This window comes from Sphaerodactylus townsendi, linkage group LG03 (genome assembly GCF_021028975.2).
Source record: "Sphaerodactylus townsendi isolate TG3544 linkage group LG03, MPM_Stown_v2.3, whole genome shotgun sequence".
Lineage (NCBI taxonomy): Eukaryota > Metazoa > Chordata > Lepidosauria > Squamata > Sphaerodactylidae > Sphaerodactylus > Sphaerodactylus townsendi.
In genome coordinates, this window is record NC_059427.1 from 151371703 (window position 1) to 151394869 (window position 23167).

A 23167-nucleotide genomic window follows, 5' to 3' on the forward strand; every position below is an offset into this window, starting at 1 on the left:
CAAAAGGGGAGAAGGTGAGAAGGTGGGGGAGGGCAACCGCCCATGGAGGGCCCCCCTGAAAACTCAATTCTGGCCCCGGGCTCCATTTTCTGTTGATACGTCACTGCTGGAAGAATTCCCATTTTCCGGTTGAAACAGTCCAGAAGGGGAATAAATAGATATTGTCATGGTTTCAAACAACTTGTTAGACTCAGTAAGGGAACCAATAGCTACACTGAGCCCGGTGGGCGAAGGGAGGGTGGAGCATAAATAAAATAAAATAAAACATCTTGTTTTCCTTTATCCTCATAAATGGCATAGCGAAACAACAAGTTTTAATCAGTTTTTTTTATTTTTTTAAGTCACAGCTTGCCACAAGAAATACTGGGAATAACAGTCTAATGAGGGTGAAGAAAATTATTCATTAGGGAATGGTAAACCACCCCCACTTTTTATATAACTCCAAGGGAAACAGGAAAACCCCAGGTAAACCATCTGATTTCTCTTCATTACCCTTGCCATGGTTAATAATAGGACACAATTTATATTGTATTTTTTAACCATGTGGAAATACACTAGTAAACTGTCTTTGGATGAGTAAAATAAAGCCCAGAACAGCTAGATTCAACTCCAGTACCCATCAGAGATCAACAAGGTGTTTAGGGTATGAGCTTTTGAAAGTCAAAGCTCTAAAAAGCTTGTATCCTGAAAATCTCGTTGGTCTGTAAGTTGCTATTGGATTTGAATTTAGCTACTGCAGACCAATGCTCTAAAAATAAAGCCCAACCTCAGTCAAGGACTAGATTGAGCTTAGTACAGACCCTCTTTTTATATCAATCCTAGAATATGAAACGATAATTTTGAAGGTTATGTTCCTGAGCATGTGCAGAATGCATTTCCCTTGGTCCAAGTAACCAGGACCAGCCTTCACCCTCACTGAGAAGGAACAAGACTTCCAAGTTAATGGATTGGGTAAGCTCTCCAAGCAATGCTGGTTTTAGAAATTTAGTCCAGGCTGAAGCAAAGGCAGGAAGCAACTTACTTCAAAAAAGTTTCAGGTCTTGTGGATTTGGGACTTCTCCGCAAAGAAACGGAGTTAGTCCTACGACAAAGCCAACTCTCCTAGGAAATAGAAAGCGACTTTTAAAAAAACTACTCTTAAAACCTGCAAACTCAAAAATAAATTAGCTCTTCACAGAGTTCTGTAGACATTTTGAGATCAGCTTGTTACAAGCAAAGTCGTCCATGCCTGTTGAAGTCACCACTATGTGGCATCGTTCTTCCCAAAGCAACAGCAAGAGAGCATTGGAATCTCCTCTCCTGGATCCCAGAGGGGTTTCTTTTCCATCTAGTTGGCGATAGAAAAGCAGCAGGACAGGTGTCTTCAGTTCATCCCAATAGGACTCTCATCATTGCTGCTCTTGTCTCAGGCACAAGCACGGTGCATGGTGGCTTTCTTCCTGAGTTTATCTAGAAAGAAAAGACACACAACAAATAAAATTCAGGGCCACATCACACGGAGAATACTTTGAAGTTGAGCAGTTGTGTTTGGCTCAGAAAATGCCACTATGACCCACATAGTGTTGAAACTTGGAAGGGACCTCGGGGTCACCTAGTCCAACCCCCTGCAAAACACGAGAAATCTACTACTACTCCCTCCTCCCAGATCTCCCAGTAGTAGCCCCTGCTCTATGCTCAGAGGAAGGCAAGAAACCTCCAGGATCCCTGGCCAACCTGGTCTGGAGGAAAATTCCTTATTGAGCCCAAAGTGGAGATTGATATTACCCTGAGCATGTAAGAAAGGGGCATGGGACACCAACACTGACTCACCACTTCCAGTGTGGTGTAGTGGTTAACAGCAGGTGCACTCTAATCTGGAGAACCAAGTTTGATTTGTCACTCTGCCACTTGAGCTATGGAGGCTTATCCGGTGAACCAGATTAGCTTGTGCACTCCAGCACGTGCCAGCTGGGTGATCTTGGGCTAATCACAGTTCTTCGGAGCTCTCTCAGCCCCACCCACCTCACAGGGTGTTTGTTATGGGGGAGGGAGGGAAAGGAGATTGTAAGCCCCTTCTTCTTCTTCCTGCCCTCTCTCTCATGATTTGCCTAAGTTCACAGTTAGTATCAGGATTTCTAAATAGATAGTTGTGTACAAGTGGTATTTCTGGACCATACTGCTTTGAATGGGGGATTACGATTAAATGCCTCTTTTGTGGGAAGAGAGCGTACACGTGGAATACACACACATTCAGAATGAAAAGAAATTTGTTTCGCTTTAAAAAATTTAATCTTCCTTTTAAAAACTGAATCACATTTCTTGTAAATTGATAATATTTGGGCAGTGCTCGAAATATACTATAAGCAACAATATACTTCCCCATCTACAAGCTTGAAAAGGAGCCATTTTACCAAATTAGGAGTTTTTTCTTGCCTACTGGCCCAGAGGCATAACAAAACTGGATTTTAAAACGTCGGATACTCTGCCTTCAAGAAGATCTTATTCTTGGGGGGAACTTCAGATCCAGAGATTGCACTTTCTGATTGGCTGGCCTGAGACATGCTAAATACCTCTCCCCCCACCCCATCCCAGTTCCTTTCTGAGTCAGTTTTATTTTTCTCCAAAGGAAATTAAACACACAAAACCCTTTGAGATGAGAGACCGGCTCCTTTGAACTGTGTTTCCTTTCTACTTTAAATGAAACCAGCTGAGATCCAGGTTCTTTCCAGGGATCATAAACCAGCCGATATTATTTTATTTTCCGCGATCACTTAGGCAAGTCTGTGTAACTTTATCTTGCTTTTAACATTTAACTGCTCCTAACTTGTGCTAAGTGCCTATCATCCCGCTCCTTCGTGTCGAAGGAACCTACCATGTCCTTTCTGGACTTCCAGAAACACAAAAGTTCTATGTAAGGCTCTGCCTGGTAAATATAACATCAGTTAAGAGACCATTGGACCTCCTTGACAGAGTGACTGGGAGGCGAGCAGGGGAGTGTTGCAGTGAAATTGCCTTCCAGTGAAATTGACAAAAGGCCAGAAGTCACTGGGCAGTACTTTCAATTGTGATGCTCAGTCCATTCATCTCTTAGAAATCCCCAATTATTCACTGTCCAAGACCAGTGCAGGATTAAAAAACGATAAAATACAATATGCAGCAGTTAAATAAAGTAGACACTAAAACAACAGAACCGCTTTATCGATTGATAGAATCAGTCAAGGACCTCTTAATCCTACTTGTAATCAGATCACATTTTGCAACATGGTGCAACATTTCAGGATTCTTACCAGAGATCATCAGTGAAAGATAAAACAATTTGTGCCTCCTTGAATAGTCTGTGAATACTGGAGTGATACATACACCACGGATATGGTTGTAATCAGAGCCGTAGCGAGGGGGAACTGCACCTGGGGTGTGCCCTGGCCCCTGTCATGCCCCTGCCTGCCCTGCACCACGCCCTGCCCTGCCACATCTCCGGAACGGCCCCACCACAACCCCAGAACGGCATGTGCCCGGTACAAGATGCCCCCCACGTTCCCTGGGCACTATGCCACTGGTTGTAATTAGCACAGTCAAATATAACATGTTCTACCATTTGTACCTCTCCAGCTCCACCAGGACATAATCATTTTTGGGAATGGCTTCCCCTGTACCTTCTCCTGTGGAGAGGTGTGATAAGGAAATTGTGTCACTGATGTGGATTGCTTTCACCAAGCTCCGTCTGGATCTCCAGGGAAAAGGACCAGGCTGCCTCCTGTGCTCTGCTATAAATGGTGGTGGGGAAGACAACCCAGAGAGCAGTGGGATTGCCTATGTACAGCAGTGGCTACAGTGAACAGTTGCAGTCGGAACAGCACGGCGTGTGAATCGTGGCAGTGCGAAATGGGATAATTAAACGGCTTTCAATGCATGTGTGATAAAATGATACATTCATGATATTTCATTACACGAAAAATGACTGTGTTGGAATAGAGAACCATGGGCACTGCAAAAGCCCTTTGGCTGGTGCCAGTCATGTGGTGGTCTTGTTCCGATACTAGAGATTTCTAGAGAAAGGTGTCTCAGGCAATTATCTTGATATCAAGTGTGTTGCAGCCGTTAGGTAGAGTGTCAGACCTGGCTCTGAATCTTCAATCTGCCATGGAAGCTCACTGGGTGATCTTGGGCTAGTTATGTGGTCTCCGGCTAACCTACCTTACAGGGTTGTGAGGATAAAATGGAAGAGAGGAGAAAGTTGTAAATCACTTCAAGTCCCCAAGGGTATCAAAAAACTACATGGCTAATCAAGGATGAATTTGTATTACTATGTTAACTTCTGTGTTTCACAAATAGCTCAAGAATGGAAAATCGTTCAGGCTTAATCTGCATTGTTTTAGCTGCTGTTCCTTTGTATGAAGGAACGTATGCAGATTTTTTTTTGAAAATTGCAGGAATGTGTACTAAATTTGTGCAAAAAAAGCAGAGAAAAACAGAGATGGGAATGCATTGTACCAAACTGATTGCCCTTAGGTATTTCCTGTAAGTGGCAGTATTATTTCAAATTGAAATAAGTTTTAAACTTTTCACATTTTTTCTGAAGGCCAACCTTGAGTTAATCTGCGCTACCTGTACATGGATTTTCTTAACATTTTTAAAAAGAAGGAAGAAGAAGAAGAAGAAGAAGAAGAAGAAGAAGAAGAAGAAGAAGAAGAAGAAGAAGAGGAGGAGGAGGGGGAGGGAGGGGGGAGGAGGAGGAGGAGGAGGAGGAGGAGGAGGAGGAGGAGGAGGAGGAGGAGGAGGAGGAGGAGGAGGAGGAGGAGGAGGAGTTTGGATTTATACCCCAACTTTCTCTCCTGTAAGGAGACTCAAGGTGGCTTACAAGCTCCTTTCCCTTCCTCTCCCCACAACAGATACCTTATTAGGTAAGTGGGGCTGAGAGATTTTGACCAGAACTATGACTAGCCCAAGGTCACCCAGCAGGAATGCAAGAGTGCAGAAAAACAGCTGAGCCAGTTTTGCATGGCGAAATTGCTCCTCTGTTGGCATGGGGAATGCCCCAATGCAATTGGGAGTTCTGCACGGCTCCAGGCACTGCAGCGTGTCTGCCACGTTTTTGCTCCAGCACTGGCCCACAGCATCGGTTTTGTTCTGCGGATTTCCAGAACCGCAAAGGTTGAGGTTCTTTTGAAATGCACTTTGTTGCTCCGGTGGCTTCCGCCGCTGTGCAAAACTCCTTGGTAGCAGAACTGGGGCTGTTTTTCCCACCTCGCTGCCCTGGCCCACCCCACCAATGGACAGGCGCTGAGAATTGGCGTGGTGGTTAACAGCAGGTGTACTCTAATCTGGATGAACTGGGTGTGATTCCCTGCTCTGCCATTTGAGCTGTGGAGGCTTATCTGGGGAATTCAGATTAGCCTGTGCACTCAAACACACACCAGCCGGCAATTTTTTAAAATCCTGGGCTAAGGGAAATATCGCAGGGCATCACCAGTGCAGGCCCGCTTTAGCACCGAAACCGTGTGGAAAACTTGCATGAACCGGAATATTTCACTTACCCATCCTGGGATATTTGGACCATGTGGAAATGAAGTTACCCAGGAATACTGTGGCTGTGACTGCACCAGGGTTATGCTGAACCTTAAGATGTGGCATGTTCTCCAGAAAGGGTAGCCACTGCAAGTGGGGTACAGAGGCCAACTTCCTCCCCCCACAGCTGCCAGCCTTTATCAACTAGTAAAAAAGTTTTTATAAAATTGGGGATGAATGGGTAGGTGTAAATCTGCTCTAAAAGCATGGATATGTAACCATAGGCCCACCTTGGGACTCTTCTCTGCTCAGTGGGCTTGCAGAGAGCTCTTTTTTGCATTTCTCTGTTTACACATGAGGAGGCACTCCCTCCTGTCCCTGGAACTTTTCTGCAGAGAGCTCTCCAGGCCTGGTTCTCTTAACTGCATTCATCAAGTGATTCTTAAAGGCACAGACCTCATTATTCCTGGTAGTCAAGACTGCTGGCTTAGCCCTTTAAGCCCTTTAAGCTGCACTCATGTTGATATCATTGTTCCAAAAGTAACCCCCTCCCCACCCCCGCCATCAATGAAAGAGGCAAAGCAGTTCCCTGGACCACAGGTTGCTAAAGAAGGGGACCATCCTAGAGCAGATATTCTTCCCCCTCCCCTCCCCCAACACTTTCTGTTGCTGATGCTGCCACTGGAGCTTATTATTTCCAAGCTCTCTTTATATCGATATCTCGAAATATCAAGAGAATTATTGTGTGAGTGAACTTTTTTTTTGTTACTTGAAGCAGCCAGCAACATTGGGGGGGGGGGGGGTGAGAGGGAAGGCATGCAAAGCTGCATGAGGGAGAGGGAAGGCTGGCTGTGGGTGGAAGGAAGATCTCCGCAGCAAAGCTGTGCTCAATGGCAAACTTCCCCACTCTAGCCGTGAAGCAAATTAAAAATTGTGCTAAAAGTGATCTCCCTTGCCATGGAGAGAATGGAAAGTGAAAGCAGAGCTTGAGGAAACAGGCCTGTATGAGAAATCTTGCTGCAACAGCATTTACCCCCATCTCGCAGCAAGCACATTGTGCATAATCAGCCTTAGATAAATCAGCAGCAATTTTGCTCAATCCATGTCAGACTAAAAGGACCAAATATCTTTTGACAGTGTTTCTTAAATTTTCTGTATTTAAATTTATATAATTGCTGAGACTCAGCATAGTGTAGTGGTCCAGAGCAGTGGACTGTAATTTAGAAAACTGAGTTTGATTCCTCAGTCTTCCGTATGAATCCTGCTGGGCCAGTCGCAGCTCACAACTCTCTCTAGCTTCAAAGATCTGATGAGATTAGGTTCGTATGGAGGCAGGGAGTGGCAAACCACCTCCCAACATCTCTTGCCTTGAAAACCCTACAGGGTCAGCATAAGTCAACTGTGGCTTGATGGCATTTTACACATGCTTATCATTGCAATTTAAGAGTAGATTCACATATCCTCATTTTCCTCAAAAATTTGGGTCCCCCCAGTTTTAGTGAGTTGCAGGCCTACTTCCCTCTCTCCCCTACAGCAACTGGTATTTAGAGGTATACTGACTTTAAACATGGAGGTTATATTTAGTCATGGTGCCTAATAGTTATTAACATGAATTTGAATTTTTAAAATTTACTTGCATTATTTATAGTCTGCATTTCTCACTGGGACTCAAGGGCGGATTACACAGAGTAATTCAATACAATCAACAGGATAAGACATCCAGCAAACAATGCGACAGGATCTGGATTGTCGAACTATCCACGAATTTAAAAAACGGAATTGAAGCAAAGCAAAGGCCCCTTCCACACATGCAGAGTAATGCACATTCAATCCACTTTCACAATTGTTTGCAAGTGGATTTTGCTATTCCATACAGTAAAATCCAGCTTCAAAGTGCTTTGAAAATGGATTGAAAGTGCATTATTCTGCAAATGTGCGGAAGGGGCCAAAGTGTTAACATGACATTAAATAATTGAAAATTACATAATAGGCTCTGTTCCACTTTGTTGTTTTGTGAAACTAGTGGCACGTAATAGTTAATCAAAGACAGTAATAATGAACTAAACTAAACATAGTAGGATCCAACCTATGGCAAACTATTCATAGCTGTATAGTCCACAGTTCGAAATAATTTGTTCAAGTAATTTTGTAAATCATTTTGTACATGGCTACCCTACTGCTTATTTGGAAAAGAGTATTTTGCAGAAGGCCAGGAGAGTGGGAGTCACCTGACCTCCTCAGGCAGGCCATTCCGTCGGTGGGTCGGTGGGGGTTACAACAGAGAAGCCATGTGTATGGGCAATTGTTGAGTTCGCCCATTTGCAGGGCAAATTTGTCTAATCCGCTTCTTTTCTAATTCCCTTGGTAGAACCAGTAAATCAATGTCATCAGGTCCTTAGAATCAACACACTTTTCTGTAAGTAGCTTCACAGCTTCTGGCTGGGGTTTCTTTAAAGAGGTTTTCTGTGATCCAGTCAATCGTACATGATCTCAGGATTTTGGCTTAATTTTCTTTGGCAACAAATCCCAAAGCAGTTCATTGAATCACTTTTTATATTTTGCATTATGAGAGAATTAAAGCAAGGGTTGCTGAACTTTGCCTTTACAAAATCTAGGTTTTTATTTTTCAAAAACATATTTAATCTCTAAGGATATTTAATATCTGTGGTTAACCAACATGTTTTAAATTTGCAAAACCAGGCAGCCTATTCAGGAACAGGGTCGTATTTTGTTTCCTGCGTGTGGATATACACACAGAGTTACAATTCACTCTGACATTGCTTACGGAGGTATTTGGACCAGTTACAACAACAATATGAAAAATGATTTTTGATTATCCTAATTTATTCTGGTTGAAGGGGGAATTATCTAGTTAATTAACGGGCTCCACTTTTTGGGCTCATCCTAAAGCTTACGTCAGAAACACATTTTGTATTTTGAATAATTTCACTTTATAGTGTATATTTTAACAATTTGTGCCACCGAGGAAGGCTAGCTGGCTAAAGCATGTTTGGTTTTAATGAAATGTTATTTATTTGTATTGTATTAACGTTTGTTAATTCATCACATGGAACCCATTAGTATTCATTCAGTTATTAGGCTTGTTTGTCAACCTTCTTGCTTACCTGGCACATTCAGGATCTCCAAACAGTCAAGGAATATATTGTCGAAGGCTTTCACGGCCGGAATCACTGGGGTGCTGTGTGGTTTCCGGGCTGTATGCAGGCGAAATATATGGTGCTGTGTGGGTTCCGGGCTGTATGCAGGCTGCATGCAGGCGAAACATCAGGAGAGAATGCTGCTAGAACACAGCCATACAGCCCGGAAACCACACAGCATCCCAGTCAAGGAATAATTAATTTGTTCAGTGACAGTGAGCTGCTTGAGCAGTCTTGCTGAATAACATGAAAAGTATGTTGCTCGCAAGCAGGGATTGGGAAGTTCACATGGTCCTGGAGGCAGCCAGGTGGAACGGATCCTACAGTGTTCAGTTGACCGACTGGGACTTGGCCATTTGTTCTTGGCTGTTAGTAGCCCGCCCAGGCAGTGGCCTCTTAGCTAGTTTTCCTGTAAGTTCAATGGCCAACCCACTCCTGCTTGCAGTGTTGGATCAAGGACCAGTCTTCTTTGAAACTGTCTCCTGGACAAATTCCTTCTGCTGTGCCACAGTGTATGCATAGAGTCCCCTATACCCCAGGGCTATATTTGTATTTTCCAAAGGAATAGAGGTAGCAGAAGGGCCCAATGGTGGGGAATTTGTTCATGTGGTGCCCTTGTTTCAAAGCCTTCTGCAAATTGCAGCTTCTATATATTATTTTAAAAAATAGCTAGCTGTGTTGGTCCAAATCATACAGCTTAGAAGTTTTTTGGTTCTTCTTCAGAACACTTCAGAGACCAGTAGATTGGGCTATTCTTTTTGTTACTAAAAGGCTATTGGGTATAATTGCTGCAGTTATGAAATTGTTATGTACTTCTTGGCTCTGAATCCAGTTGGTCCAAAATTCCCAAAGGGAGGAACCGGGTTTGATTCCCCACTCTGCCGCCTGAGCTGTGGAGGCTTATCTGGGGAATTCAGATTAGCCTGTGCACTCCCACCCACACCAGCGAGGTGACCTTGGGCTAGTCACAGTTCTTCTGAGCTCTCTCAGTCCCACCTACCTCACAGGGTGTTTGTTGTGAGGGGAGAAGGGAAAGTTTGAGTCTCCCTACAGGAGAGAAAGGGTGGATATAAATCCAAACTCTTCTTCTTTATTGGCAACCACACCCTGAATAGACTAACATATTTGCTGTATCATCTGGAAAGACTAACCTATTTGTTGGCATTCCGGCTTGTGAAAGCTCCTGCTATAAATAATGTCTTGAAAGTGATTTGGGACTTTGTACTTTAAGGGAGATTCCTTTGATCTGTTGAACCCTACTGTGCCTGTCAGTTTAAATCTGAGGCAGGGAGGGTTACAGTTTTTATAGTACTGCACACCTCTTGAAATAAAATGTGTAACGATGCCAAAAAGTAGGTGAGAATTACCAATTCAACTGGAACGCAAGCACCTCACTAAGATTACAAGCAGCCCATGGTAGCCCAAGAGACCCAGAATTCAATGTGTCAGAATTATTGAGCGTTGCAAACCCAAATTCTGAAACCTGGCATTCAGCTGGGAAAGCGAAGCCTAGCTGGAAATAGACAGCAATGCCTACAAATCTTCAGGGAGGAAAAGTGAGTCCTGCACATTTGCTTAGGATATTAACCTTCCTCTTCCCAAGCCCATTGTCTGATTTGATTTCATCAATTTGGCAACAACCAAACTGAGCAAAAAAAAAGCTGCCTCTGAGAGTTATCAGCTGAGCAGGGGCGTACCACCCAGGGGGACATAGGGGTCAAATGTCCCTGGGCTGCGGCCACTTAGTCATGTGGAGGATGGAAAATCATCCCCCCTCACACACACACACCCCTTCTCCTCCCCCGCCCCCCAGGTCCATACATGTTTGGTTGTGGTGGGGGAGATTGGCCGCCCATACGGGGGGAGGGGGGCCGAAAACTCTGATTTTGCAATGAGCTACATTTTCCCTTGATTTGCCTCTGCAGCTGAGTGTGGTGGTGGTGGGATAGGCTGGCCAATTTTTGTGCGTTGAACCTTGACTTTGAGGAGCAGCAATTGGTAGTGAATCCTATTACAGCAGAGAGATTGGCAGACATTTGCACACTGAGGTGCTATTGAAAGCACGACTATGGTGCCCAGCTCCAAATACGACTGCTCTCCCAAAGGGTCTACTTGTATGAACAGCGCCATGTCAGAATAGTCAACCGACAACACAGCCCAGTTTCATTTCTGTGAGCAACCTACTTAGTTGAGCAAGTTGGATGCCAGCATGCCTTCAAAACTGACTGACAACTGATGTTTCACCAGGGATCAGAATTGGACCAAGAAGATAAATGAGTGTCTCACTTCATGGGAAATGATGCTTCTCTCACACTACCTTCAATTCCCTGTTGTTCTGAATTCTTGACCAGATTTTGATCTTGAAACAGAAGAAGGGTTCTGAAATTCTCTGAGTAACTTTTTGTCACACATTACCTCAGCAGCCGGGACTAGGGATCACATGGGAAGAGCAAAGTATTGTGTTGCAAGGGTGGGATAAGAACAAAATTAATTGGGTTCAGCTGCCACCACAGCGAGGTTTTGCTCTGCTTTGCTTTGGCTTCCAAACCACAGTACCTTTCATTAAAGCATCCATACAATGTTGTGTTTGTATCATGTCCTAATAATCTTTCTTCCTTCTTCAATAAGCTATTCCTCAAAGCTGCTTTACGTCAGTCCTTTTTGAAAGAGCCCAGTCCAAGCACATTGTCATGTCATCCAAACAGAAAGAGCCACATCTTCTTGCCCTGCAATGGTCCCACCCGTATTGGTGTCATTTTCTTGCTATCAGCTGCTCCTGTCCCACATTTTTCCCATTGCAAAACTAGAAGGGTATTTTTTAAAATCAAATCAGTAATTGCTATAGTGCTATAACCATTTTCTTGTTATAGTGCTATAAAGATTTCCATTTTTTTAAAAAAATGAAAAGGCCCTTGATGCATTAGGAAAAATGGCAGCCACATGAGGAAAGAGTGCAAAAAACTCCCATGCAGAAGAATTTTGTTGTTTCACAGAAACAATGAATGCAAAGTGGAAAATCCTTGCCACACAGGAACTACCTTCACTTGCTTGTTTAAAAATGTCCACCTTCCAGTCACAGTGAAAACAGCAAAAGTATGAAAACTAGCAAAATGAGATCAGCAGCATGGAACAAAGAAACCAAAGGGGAGAAATGATGCTATAAAATGGAAGCAATAAAACTAATCTATATATATAAAAAGCAAACAATGGCTTTGTTAGTCACGCCCTGACGCCAAAACGCCTGGACCAAATCAGCTGCAATTTTCTGGGACCTCTGCTCACCTAAGCGAGCGTGTTTTGCTTCTACCAAATCTGGAGGAACTTCTACTCACTTCTACCAAATACCTCACCTGTGCCAGGTAAAATGCTTTTTTCACTCACGAGGTGGATGCTGAGCCGCCGAATGCTGCACCCGTTAGAGTGGTGTGCCCTCCTGGTTCCCACAGTTCCACAGCACATGCCCAACATCGCCGACAGAGAGGAGGCCCTTCAGGAGACCTCTTCACCGCCACAGGAGGCAGACGCGTTTTGCTGCCTTGCACCCCACCTCCGCGCCACCACCAATGCAGCCACCACCACATCCGGCCCCTGCCGGAGGAGGGAGGACTGGTGGCACCAGCTCCGCCGAAGTCCCCGGTCACGGCCTCCCTGCAGAGCGCCTGCAGGGCCCTCGCCGCCCAGTGCTGGCCTGGTCTCGGCAGGAGCACGCCCTCGGCCCACGCAATGTGCACCCTTCAGACCATGGTGGCTGTGCACATCCCGGGCCAGGGCAAAGCTGATGCGTTTGGAGGGCTGCTGTGGTCTGAAGGGTGCGCGAGACTGGGCCAGCAGTGGGCGGTGAGGGCCCTGCAGGCACTTCTCAGGGAGACCACAACCAGGGCCGTCGGTGGAGCTGGTGCCGCCGGACCTCCCTCCTCCGGCAGGGGCTGGATGTGGCGGTGGCTGCGTTGCTGGTAAGCCACAGCGAAGCGTGGCTGGGTCCGCTAGTCATGAATAAGAGTAGAGGAAGGAGAGAAAAATATAGGTGATAACTATCACTAAACACCAGGGAAAATAAAAATATCTCCACCTGAGATCTAAAACTCAACAAGTTTGTCTAAAGCCAAGAGGCTACCACCAAGCAGGCCCTGTCTCTATCAGCCACACATCTTATCTTTCCAAGTGGAAGTACAGACCTCAACTGCTGGGTAAGTTCTTGTGAGAGCAAGCTAGCCTTTTAAATAAATTGGCACCCTCCCAATTGGGAGGGCTGCTTAAAGGCCCAGCAGTTTGAACTATGCCCAGAAATGAATTGGCAGCCATGTATCTTCAGCAATGACAAGATACATTCCTCATAATCTCTTCCAGCTGGCAATCTTGCAGCTGCCTTTTGATCCAGTGGTCGTTTCCACACTGCCTTTGAAGGCAGCCCCCATGGCGAGCGCATTGCAGTAATTTAACCAGGATGTGTTCAGAGCACAAGTAATGGCAGTCAGGCCTCAATCTGCAAGCAGGGGCCATGGCTGGAGCTCCAACCCAAACTGGTGAATGGCAGAAGGTGCCACAGAACCTTTCTCTGGGGTTTCATAATAACACTCCTGATATTATTTGATTATTTAGTTCTTCTCCAATGAGACATGCAGTCTTTCCCCCTCAAAACTGGGTTGGTCCAAGCAGTTTTGTTGCCCCAGGTGAACTTTATGACCTCTCTCCATCTTGGGAGTGCATTGGGAAGGAAGGACTGTGTTATCTTCTCAAGAGTATTTTCCCTTTTGTCAATGGAGCAAAAGGAAAAGGCTTTAATGTGGAAAATCATGGGCGGGCAGGCGGGCGGGTGGGGCGGGGGGGAGAAGGGATATAACCTACCCGTAGAATCCAGAGTGTGGGAGGAATTAAAACTCTCCTGTGTGGGCTTGCTGTATGTGAGGGAGCTGAGAGTTTCCCACCATTCTCTGGGTGGAGTGTGAGAAAAGAAGATACACTCGGGGGAGGGCAAAGCATAAGGATGTGCATCAAAGTCAAAAAGGCAGAGGAACTGTGCTCCCTATAAAGTAATTTCATTGTTAGTCAGAGAGCTCAGGGGACGCTGGCGCCTGTTAGATTGGAACACCCTGCCTCATCAGCTGCATTCATATATTCCAGCAACCTAACATTATGCTGGAATACACACAAATCTGACTTCTTGCTGAGCTCACACCCACCCTTTGTTCATCCCTGCCTTCTTTCGTGGAGAATGCCAGTTGAGAAACATCCTCCATTTGCCCTTGCTATCTGAATGACGACACAATGGCCCTTTCCACATGGGCTAATAAACCCGAGGTAACAACAGGATAAAACCATATGGTTCCCACCCCTAATGTGAGTCCACCCCGCCTTTCCCTCCCCACAAAATGGGTTATTCAAGAACAGTGTCGTATTTACCTGGGGACGAGGGGTATACTCTGTCCCTGGGCGCCACTAACATGGTCACGTGGGGGGGAGCACAAAATCGCCCCCGATGTGACCAGGAAGAAGACGGCAAGGCAGCAAGTCCTGCTGCCTGGCGTCTTTGGGCACCCTTGACGCCACCCATGTTTTTATTGCCCCTCTGCTGCTGCCCCTTGCTCCCAGCTCCCAGGGAACTGGGAGCCAGCAGTCCCTTCTGCCCTCCCCTCCAGGGAGGCGTGATGGCAGCTCGCATTGCCTCCGCAGGCTCCGTTTGCTGCCTGCACAAAGGCATGTGAACGCCCCAACGGCAACACAGGGTGCTTTACCTTGACTGCAACCCATTGTACTTTGCCTGTGCAGAAGGGACCACAGATTAGCCAGGTATGATTTCTGACCACAAACCCTCTGGAAGTTAAACCAGGGTTGTGTCCAGGTTTAGAACCTCAGTTTATGGGTGAAAATCTAGCTTTGGTTATTTGGCAAGAGCATGTTCATACATTGTAGGTGAGTACAATGCAAATCTAAACAATTTGAGTGTAACTCTGCTTAGGACTGCAGCATTCATTTCTATCTGGGTTTCTCCATGGGAGAAAGGAAAGGAGGAACAAGGTATGTTTGTGAGCCCAGGTAGGCTCATGCATGTCCTGTATTAATGTCAGTTAGTTATAGTTGATTTTGTCAGCTCTTGGGAGCTAAGTAGGGTTGGTCCTGATTAGTATTTGGATGGGAGTCCACCAAGGAAGTCCAGGGTCACTATGCAGAGGCAGACAATGGCAAACCACCTCTGTTATTCTTTTGCCTTGAAAACCCCACAGAGTCACCATAAGTTGGCTGTGACTTAATGGCTTTTTCTGCCACCAACTGGGCAGCCAAAAGCTCAAAGTGAGAAAACCCTTCCTCCTCTTTTGAAATCTTGGAAAGTGGAATGAATCAGTCTTGCTTTGGGCATAACAAGCTGTTCCCACCCCAGCTTGGTCTTCTAGCCTTTTCCTCTGACCATGAATGGATATTTTCCTAAACACTCTTCCTGTTTTCCTGGATTCTGGAACGGCATGGTATTCAGCCACTGCCTCTGGGTCTGCTTGTTACTAATATTAGTAGTTGTGCCTCGTAGCAATGTTGTGTGTGTGGTATTAACTCTCTCCTGAATTTGTTTAAGAACAAAAAAATTGCTGTGAAATGCATTGAGGGAACAGGAGAGCAGACAATGATCTTCTAAATCCACATTGTGAAGACTCTTATCTTTGTAAGGTTTTCTAAGATTTTGCAGGAGTAAACTAGAAGTTGGTACTGGAAAGTGGTGTGGGGGAAATCCAGAATTTTTTGGCTTTTGTGGATTTTATGGCTGGGGTCTGGTAGTTTTAACTCCTAAAGTTTTGCCTGGTACTATACCACGGAGAGAAACTTATGGCACTGTGCCACAGAGGCCCCTTCCACATGGGCCAATAAATGTGGACTAACCACAGTATAAAACCTGTCTTGGGGGGAACTTTGCATGGATCCCACTCCTAACAGGAGTCCGCTCTGTGTTTTCCCCCCAACCCAGGTTTTTCAAGAATTGCACTATTTGTGATTCTTTCGTTTTAATGTGGATTGCAGTCGCAGCTGAGTGAACGGCTGCCCCAGGAAGCACTTGGCCGCGTTTCTCTCTTTTTTCTCAGTCCTCACCTCTCTGCTGCGTAGCTATGGAGGAGCACAGGGCCTGCAGCATGGTTGTGGAGGTCCATGCCTGCCAGGCTTCGTAGCTACGCAGTGGAAAGAGGTGAGTGGGGGAAAAGTGCCTCCGTGCGAAGGTGTGCGCCCTGGCCAATGCGCTCGCTGACCAGGGGACGTCCAGCCATGCAAACGGCCTGGGGCTACGGTGGGTTCATTTATCCCACCTGCAACCCGCTTTACATTTGCTGTGCAGAAATGGCCAGAGAGAAACACATCTTACCATGACATGCCTCTGAAGACGCCAGCCATAAATGGAGGTGAACTTAGGAGCTAAAGATACCAGACCGCAGCCATACAGTCCAGAAAACCCACAACAGCCAGTTGATTCCGGCCGTGAAAGCCTTTGACAAAAACATATGTTATAATTGGATGGGCTGGGATGTGTAGAATCTCCCTCACCTCCAGTCATTTGACAGTCCAAGATGCCTCTAACATTTTTACTGAAAATGCATCCTCATGCATGCAGCTGTGACTCCCTTCTTCATAGTGGGATTTCCCCATGGTTTCCTGTCCTCACCAGACTGCCCTTCTCTAGCCAAGCCAAACCAAGCCGCCTTTTTGCTCACCTGCCTCTTTCTTGCTTTTCCCCCAGCATCCTCCTTTTTGGCACCTTTTTTGTTGCTGTTGTTTCCTGTCTTTAGTCTAGGGATATTTCCCTGGATTTAAAGAGTCCATTGCTCCAGAGATAGATCTTCGCCAGTATTTTAAAAAGCCCGGCTGATTGCTCTGTAACGAAATGTTGGATCTACTGCCCATCTTACTTCTTCCTTCTTTCCGTTGCCTGCCACTTTTTTGGGCAGGGAGGAGGGTTATTTATTTTGCTGGCAGAATCCATCACTCAATTGCTAGAACTTTAGCGTAAAAAAATAACCCTTCTGATCAATCTCAAATGGTGGAACTAAGGCAGGGGAAGGTTGGGAGGAGCAAGGAAATTTTAAGATTTTAATAGAAATGATTATGCATATGTTTTTTCTGTTTTATATCCTTGTTTGTATCTATTACTTTGTAATTGTGTAGTTGTTAGCTGCCTTAGGCAGGGTATAAATCAGATCAATAAAAATAGCAAAGCAGGAAATTTGTCTCCCAACTTACTGCACAAACTGAAGCTGTAGTTACAATCCCCACCACTGCAATACAAGCTTTTTATTTTATTTTATTGCTAGATTCAGTTCTGGAAGCACCAACAAGATTTTCAGGGTAGAAGTTTTTGAGAAGCAAGGCTACTTTCAAAAGTTTATATCCCAAAAATCCTGGTGGTCTTTAAGGTGCTACTGGACTTGAATCCAGCTGTTCTATTCCAGACCAATACAACTAACCTCTGAAACTTAATTTTATTGGGCTACCTTACAGAGTATGTTGTAAGGATTGCTGAGCTAATAGGTGTGAATTGCTTTAAAGACTCAGAAGTGCTGTATAAATACAATCAACTACTATTAACTCAGTGGGACAGATTTCCAAGTAAGTATACACAGGACTGAGCTGCATAACTTCATCTACATGGTAGACTTAAACTGGCTAAGGAGCCATTCCCTCCTTGAGAATCCTGGGAAATGTAGTTTTGTGAGAGGAGATAAGAGATCCTCAGAATGTTCAGGCCATGCAGTCTAAACCATAATTTCCAGGATTCAATGCAGGGAAAACATACTGGTTCGATGGATGCACAACCAGTAGTGAAGATATGCCATAAAGTGGGTCTGATGTCTGGTGGGAGCCTCTCCCACCCAATTCATCAGAATCAGGATTCTGAAAATATACCATTTTTGTTTCTTTTTCTTTCTGTATAGTATAACTTGCAAGCCTCTCTCTTCCATGAATTTTCATTGCTGTTGCTCCCATTTTTCCCTTTTATGTGGTTGAAGAGCAGTTGATGCAAAAATAACACTGAAATACAACATGTGCATTTAATGTGAAAAATTTATCATATGGAAAATTAAAACAAACATTCCCTGATTCAGTTTATACAAGAGATAAAACTGAAATGAGAATGTTTTAGCAAAATTGAAGGGATAAGAAATTAGATGGCAACCCTTCCCTCCTTAAGATCAACTTCAAAGTATTTATGGAATTACTATATCTTCCCAAGTCTCTACCTCCTACACCCCCTGGCTTTCTAATCCTTCCTTACAAATCTAGTTTCCTTATAAATCTACCTTGCTCTGGTAGTAAAGAAAAATCAAATTTGTGATATAAGTGAATTCGCTTGCCATGGAGAGACTGGGGAGTGACAGCGAGGCTGGAGGGAATATGTCCGTACAAGAAATCTTGCCGCAGCTGCAATTCACCACCACCATGCTGTAAATACCTTGTGTGTTATAAGCTTGTGTGGTGCCACACTAGTGAAATGTGGTAACACAATTATAATTTGGTAACACAATTACACACAATTATGATTTGTACACACAGTCTGCTGGTCTCCCATTCTTTCCCCATTATCATTTTTCTGGAGAGGTAGTTTGTTGCAATTTTGCCCCTTTCTGAATGGAACAGAAGAATAATCTCCACAGTTTGTGGATGGTCTTTGTGCAATTCGTTGACCATATTGTTAAGGATGGTGAGAGTTTGGTCATATGTTGGAAGGCATTGTTCTGGTTGTCAGCCTCAGGACAGCTTGCTGCAGTGGCCAATTAAAAAAAACAGAATTGGGGCTATTATATCGTGAATTGGTGCAATTTTATTTCTTCTGATAGGTGATATTCCTGGAGACCATGTTTTGCTAATCAACTCAAACAAGAAATTACAGAGATAAATCAGGAATTGGCGAAGGAAGCATATTCATGGTCAAACTGAAACAGAAAATCTAGGAGACAAAATATTTTGAAAGTTCAATATCTACTAATGTGTGCATCCTCTATAATAATAATGCTAGCAATCCCAGAAGAGCAATTACTTGATTATGGGGATAGTTTCATAGGGTAGCCATGTCGGCCGGCAATAGAACAGCTGGATTTGAGTCCAGTAGCACCTCAGAGACCAAAAAGATTTTTGAAGTGTGAGTTTTTGCTGGTCTCCAAGGGGCTACTGGACTCAAATCTTGGTTATGAGGAATAGTTCCAGTGTGAAACTATCCTCTGACATCTCCCACTACTGTTCTATTTTAAATGAACCTCTCAGAGCATAATACACCCATTCAGTGTCTTCTATTATACTTTGCACCAATGTTACTAACTCCTATCCTTGACCTTTGATGCTGTCCTTTTCTTCTCTGAGGTCTTCTCTAATCCTCTCCAGTGCTGCACTATTGAGGACTCCAGTGGTGCAATCCTGAGTAGTTACACCCTTTCTAGGTAGGCTTAAAAAAGTATAACTTTGCTTAAGTTTGCATTGCAGATGTACTAGCCAGCCAGTAAGCCCAATGACCAGATTGCAGAGGGAATGATTAGGATGTTCCTGAGCTTTCTTGTATCTTGTTTGCAGCTGAAAATGAGGAGGGCTATCTGTGTATATATATAGTTGAGTCCAGCCATGAAAACCTTCAACAATACATCTCAAACAAGAGTTGGCAACCTAGATGTAATAGGTTCTCCCTTTCCTACCGTATTTTATCCTCACAACAATCCTATGAGTTGGGTTAAGCCAAGAGAGAGAAACTGGCTGCAGGTCAGCCAGGTAGTTTCATGACAGCAGAGTTATTTGAACCTAGATGTCCAGTTCCTAGTGTGATGCTCTGTCCACTAACCTTGGTTGTTGGGAGAGCCAGCATGAATAAGCATCCTTCTTGTTCTAAATACACATTAAGGAGCAGAGGTAGCTGTAGGGGACAACTGCTTATTACATCTTCTAGATATGGAATGACATCCTTAGGATGATAATATCCATATTTTTCATTCTGGTTTTGAAAGCTAAAGGCTGAAACAGACATCATGGGATGTGATATGATCTTCCACATTTATTTAATACAGGGGTCCACAGCGTGGAACCCCTGGGTGCCTTGGTGCCCACTGACACCTTTCCTGGTGCCCACCAAGTGTTTATAGAAAGTGGGTAGGCCTGTGGGGCTTTTGTCCATCACGGCTTCTGCCTGAAGTACTGCCTGAAATGCTGAAGGATTGCTACATGAGTTATGCGTAACCTCACTCCCTCATATTTTGTGACTGTGTCCACCTCCTGCAGCCATTTTGTAGTTGCATCCATCATCCTGTGTCAGAATTCTAAACATACCTGCAGTTTCAAAAAGGTTGGGGATCACTGGTTTAATAAATTGATGCCACCCTAATGCTACTTTCCCAATTTAAATTCCTCAACTTTGTCTGGGAGGGGTATGATCTGGCCTTAGGCTGCCATGTTTGATGGTGGCATGAACAAACAATACTCTGGGTAGCAATTTTCAGTTACCTGGCAGAAAACTAACTGTGCATGGCCCCCTTTTTTTTCAGCTGCCACAGGGCAACTCACACTGCTACTACAAAGAACAAATGGAAGGCTTGCAAGAAATCAATGCATGAGCATACTGACTGGAAAATCCCCCACCCCACCCCATAGTACAATAGCAACTGTTCAGCTCCTTGCTTATCTAAAAGCCCTGCTGTGGAAGCAGAGCCCGACAACACCCTCACAGGAAGCTATTCTTTGTGATCATAGACATTTATTAGTTGCAACTCAGCACTGAAGGTTAGAAGAGCAATTTACAAAAAAATGGAAACTATCGACAGAATGGAATACTATCCTCAGCAGCCTCTGGTGAAAAGGCTGCTACAGTCATGTTGGCTGTGGCTTCCTGGTTCCACGGAGAGGTGGCAGAACCCAGAAGGAGATGCCGGCTGAAGCAATCTTGTCTAGCTCCAGGGAGCCATGAAGGGCCTTCACAACAAAAATTTGGTCTGTCTTCCCATATCAACCAGGCACGAGTGTTGTATGAAAATGAATCCTACGGTTCACTGTTAGCATGAATAGACTAATAATTGGTTATTTTGATGTGTGTTATAATATTTATTCTCTCTGTTCCTCATGTCAATATACAGTCTCTCCTCCAAGAAGCGTAGGATACCATACGCTCTCCATTTTACGTTTAAAACAACCCTGTAATGTTGGTTAGGCCGAGAGCCAAACTATGAGAGGGAATAACTGCTGATGCCATTTCAGAAGCATTTATAGTTCTTTAAAACTTCTAGTGAGGCCCCAATCCAGATCAGGCATATTGTGCTGCAGCCCCATGAAAAGCTGTCCCCTCTCCCGCCCGCATACACACACACATGCATTTGTTCAGGCGCAGCAAACTCCTGCAACTAGCATTTTGTGCGCTCAATTCGTAGGGGCCTCACTGCAATTTTTAAAGAACCGTGACTACTTCTAAAATGGCGTTGGCAGTCATGGGATGGGCCCTCATCCCTCAGACACTACTGCTGACAGTTCAGCCGGGGAAGAAAGTGAGGAGTTTTTACATACGTTCCCTTTCCTCCCCTTATTAAAGAAACTGCTGAATTTATAATTGTCCACCAGCAGCATCTTAGTCAGCAAACAGGATTCCCAGAATTTTGTTCCTCTTTATGAGAGGTTCTCAATTTTTTTTTTTAAAAAAGGAGCCTACTTGTAAATTGATTCCATGTTTTGGGGCTCAAGAACATGGCAATTTCATGCCACTTCCCCCCTTTCCCTGTATATGTTCTGCAAACTCAAAACAACTCTCACTGAACGCTTCATTCTTTTTATTTTTCAAGATTTATGAATATTTAGTATTAGTGTATTTCCTGACTATTATTGTTATTATTATTTTGACTTTTATACCGCCCACCCCCGGAGGGCTCTGGGCGGTGTACAACATTTCAATATAACATAAATAGGCAAAAGGAGCCCTCTCAATAAATTAAATACAATATAAGATAAAATAAAATAAGGGCTCTAAGCATCGAATTAAAACCATTTAAAATACAGCATACAAAATGAAGTAAAATATAAATGTAAAAATATAACATTCGCAAGGGGCAAACCCAAATTTGCCATTGAGTCTTCCAGAGCTTCCTGTTCCATTGGGATCCACTACTTAGAACCCTTTGTCCCAGGCTAAGGATCACCAAAGTCCTACTAGGTCCAAATATGAAATGTCAGATCGACCTGGAGATCTTGGTGCTGATTAAGTCAAGTGATTTTCCAAATTCCTTTAGCTTCAAATGAGTCAAAATCCTTTAGACTTTGCATCTTGACCGATGGAGCAGGTAGGAGGGATTAAAGTCAAGTGATGAACATCAGAACAAACATGGTGTAGAGGTTAGGGCATCAGGTTAGGATCTGGAATTTACATACCTGAGAGGTCCTCCACAATTACAGAAAATCTGCTTTTTCTATTGAGTGTAATGGGATTATTAGTGTGCTACTGGATATCATAATAAAATAGCATTGAGAAACAAATCTTATGGATTTGCTAGGATTCTGATCCCACAAACAGTACTCTGTTTGAGCTATGGCTTCCTAGGTTTTACATTGCAATAAAGGGTTTTGGTTTCAGTTCCAACACATCTCATTTTAGAAATCAGTCACTCTCTACACCACATGATCTTGGGTACTTAAGAGGTCTTAAAGTTTAAAATGTTAAAAAAATCCCCAAAATCTTACCAGAGAGGCTTGGGGGTGACTGCCGAAGGATAAGTCTACACATGAGCCGCTATATGTCAAATCACAATCGACAAGACTGATCAAAGTACCCGGCTGCATTGGGGAACATGGAGATTCCCTCCCCCTCAAGCTGCAGCATTTCCTCCCTTCCAGACATTCACCAAAACCCAGGATCTGGCTCCAAAGAAATGATATGAACTCACAAAGCAGAACTGGGGAAATAGTTGGGAGGTTTGTTCATGAAAGCAGTCCCAAAGGGGCAAGATACAATTTAATCTGAACAACTGTTTGCTTCTTTGACAGTGAAAGCTGCTGCTGCAAAAACAGCAGGAAAAGCCTATGCTAGGTTTTAATTGTGTCAGTGCTTTTATATACACGTGTCAGTGCTTTTATATACATATATTAGTTTAATTGGTATTATGATAGTTTTTATAACACTCTGTTTTTAATGGGACCCTAGCTAGGCAGAAAAGTGGGATATAAATTTTGTACATAAATAATTATAAATAATAAATATATTGAGTTCCAGCTCAAATAATTTTCCAAAAAGTGTAATACACAAACTTTGTAGCGATCGCTTAGTTAATCAGAGCTTTAAATGATTTACTGGTGAAGCTTTTCAGCGTGCAAGTTAAAAGCCCACTTTTTGTTATTGTTAGGCAATTTGAATTCTGATAAGTTACTGTTAGCGATAGGACATTTTGAAGGACAGTGATTCATAGGGTCACTATGAGTTGGAAGCAACTTAATGGCACTTAACACACATTACTAGCCCTGTACATATTACAAAGGAATTCACACACAACTCCTGTATACTGTACACAGTCTTTGTACGTGTGTTAACTAATTCTTATGAA

General features: G+C 43.9%; 1 protein-coding gene across 1 annotated transcript in view; it reads right to left on the bottom strand.

Annotated features, from left to right (window-relative positions):
* Positions 1-312: 312 nt before the first annotated feature.
* The window catches only part of LOC125430113 (twist-related protein 2-like), a 31286-nt gene continuing 8431 nt past the window's right edge, over positions 313-23167 (bottom strand). Inside the window, exon 2 of the mRNA XM_048491876.1 lies at positions 313-1449. The gene's annotated coding sequence lies outside the window, so the exon portion shown is untranslated. The remainder of the gene's footprint in view (positions 1450-23167) is intronic.